This window comes from Artibeus jamaicensis, unplaced genomic scaffold (genome assembly GCF_021234435.1).
Source record: "Artibeus jamaicensis isolate MK-2021 breed Jamaican fruit bat unplaced genomic scaffold, CSHL_Jam_final scaffold_474, whole genome shotgun sequence".
Classification (NCBI taxonomy): domain Eukaryota; kingdom Metazoa; phylum Chordata; class Mammalia; order Chiroptera; family Phyllostomidae; genus Artibeus; species Artibeus jamaicensis.
This window is the reverse complement of record NW_026522046.1, coordinates 17,849,593-17,852,166: the sequence shown is the minus strand read 5'-3', so window position 1 is coordinate 17,852,166 and position 2,574 is coordinate 17,849,593. Positions and strand designations below refer to the sequence as shown.

Here is a 2,574-nt window from a genome sequence, read left to right as displayed (position 1 = left end):
CAAAGGTGGAACTGCTTGTGGTCTCCTGGAGTCAGGGTGGGTCATACGTTCAGTTCCTGAAATAATAGCTTTTTACATACATTGATTACTAAGCTTATTAGCTATCACCTGAAACAAAAATTTTTCCAACATTTGAGTCCCCCATCATTTTGACATCTTCTACTTCCCTTTATAATACAAGGCAAAGCCTGAATGAAATACTAATTTATATAAGTCAGAAATAGATGCCTGCCCATGACAGCAGACTTTGCCTTGTGCACTAGCATATTCCCAGTGTCTAACAGTGCTTTGCACATGGTTGGTGTCCAATAAGTATAGTTTGAGTGAATACACTCCATCTCCCTGCTCCAAATGTGTTGCATGTCTATCTGAACATGTGTTCCTATGATTGATGCTACAAGGGAAGACGGCTTGGAGAACTTGCCACCAATATTTTTAACCCTCATCGAGGACATTTTTTCATTGCTTTCAGAGAGAGAGGTCAGGAGAGAGAAAGAAAGAGAGAAGAGAAACATTGATGTGAGAGAGAAACCTCGGCTGGTTGCATCCCGACCAGGGATTTAATCCGAGCCATAGCAGCCAGGGCTGCCTACTGATTCTTAAATACTTCTGCTTGGGAGTGACATGCATCTTTTCCACTAACATTTTGTTGACTAACGTGAGTCATGAGGCCCCCCACCTTCAAAGGGTGAGCCAGGAAGGGGAAGAGAACTGCAAATGTTGGTTGGCTGCAGCCCTCTCACCCAAGAAGCTGACCCTAACATTGGTGCTGGTTTAGAGGGAAGTATTGACTATCCATAACTAGCGATTTAAATTTTACTTCCTAAAGCAAGAGCACTGCATTCTTTGCTCTGAGGCATATTTTTCCCATCTCACTTTTATTGTGATGTTCTCTACTGGCTAATGTGCTTTCTGATCTTGGCAGTCCTAAGCTCAGAGCTTTACCGCAAATGTCCCCGTGAAAAGGAACTTTAGGTGAATAGCAGAATGTGCTTACTCAAGCTGGCCCATCATCTATTCACTGCCTTAATGAGAACAAGCAGACTGAGACCCTTTATTACACGAACTATGGATGTGCTGTTGCTCTCATTCATTTGCTCTTGGAGCTCTGCAGAATAGGGCCTGCATCAATCGTGAACCATGCATTTACTCAACACCTGTTACCTACGATCCCTTTACCAGGTATTGATAGATGCAAAGAAACACGATTTATGGCTCTTGTCCTCAAAGAACTAAACTTCCAGCTGAGGAAACAAAGTATATACCTACCCAACATTACCAAAATTCATGAATGCGTATGTTTGAGTACAGAGTTGGTGGTCAGGCAATAAAAGAACTTCAGAGGCAAGAAAGCTCCACATAAGAGCTTGTATAGTCAGGGGCTTTGATGGATGTGAAGGGTGAGCCGGGCTTGGGGGTGGTGCATCAGGGAGCAGAGTGTGGATCTCCTCCTAGGCCTGGGCATTTTGAAGGAGAGCCTGAGCGAGGAGGAAACAGAGGTATAAGAGCAGCAACCGCAGTGGAGGAGAGAGAGCATTGATGGATGTGGGGAGGACACTGCTGAGGTAGCAGGAGGAGAAATATTGAAAGCAGAGCATTCCCCTGGGTCCAGTCGTATCAGTTCCTACCTCCAGGTTTTCCTCAGGTCGTAACTGTACCTGGCATTCCAGAAATTTTACATCCTCTAGGAAGTCTAGCATTGGGATTAATATCTGAATTTCGCTCCACACTAGACATTTTTGTGTCCTATCTGACATCCTCAAAATTTAACAAACTATTTTAAAGATCTTTTTATATTAGCACAGAAGCACTTGTCTGAGTTTTAAAATGATATCCACTATATGGAATATCATAATTTATATAATCAGTCCTCTATTCACTCATATTGTAAGTACCTCAATGAACATCTTTCTGAATGTCCTATATCCTCTTTCCCCGTCCTGCCCTTAATCTTCATTTTGATATGATTTCTCCTCACCAAAATGTTGGGAGAAATGTCTTAGCCTGCACTTTATTCAGAAAGGTCAGAATTGATAGATTTCAGGTAGTAAAACTGAGTTGGTAGGGATTTTGGCCGGACGTACAGATAGATGCGCATTTGTACCTATGGGAGTTTAACCAGCTAAGAAGTTAGAAGAAACAGTCGACGTAAAGACTGCCCTCGGTGCTCACTTCAGCAGCACATACCCTACAATCAGAACAGTACCGAGAACACTAGCATGGCCCCTGAGCGAGGGTGATGTGCAAATTTGTGAAGCACTCCTAATTTTATTTTCCTTTCAAAATACATTTTGGCAGGTAAGTAGGCATACCATTCTGAGAATGAAGAGATTTGCACCATATTAAAACAATTTCAGAGAATCAATTCTATTACTCATTCTGATAATAAATCTTCAGATTTGCAAAAGAGGGGGAGGTTGAGGGGACAATGAGAGAGAGGCTACCCTAACTTCTGACATCAGTTACAAGTTTAGGGTTCCTAAGACAACTTTTAGGATTGATAATTTCCTGGAATAACTCACAGAACAGCTATTACACTGTGGTTATGCTTTCATAGAGGTGAAGGACACAGAT

General features: G+C 42.2%; 1 non-coding gene across 1 annotated transcript; it reads left to right on the top strand.

Moving 5' to 3' along the window:
• The first annotated feature begins 2,164 nt into the window (after nt 1-2,164).
• On the top strand, nt 2,165-2,271 carry LOC119043475 (U6 spliceosomal RNA). Its single transcript, XR_005081419.2, has one exon. It is a non-coding gene; the product is annotated as a U6 spliceosomal RNA (small nuclear RNA).
• The last annotated feature ends 303 nt before the right edge of the window (nt 2,272-2,574 follow it).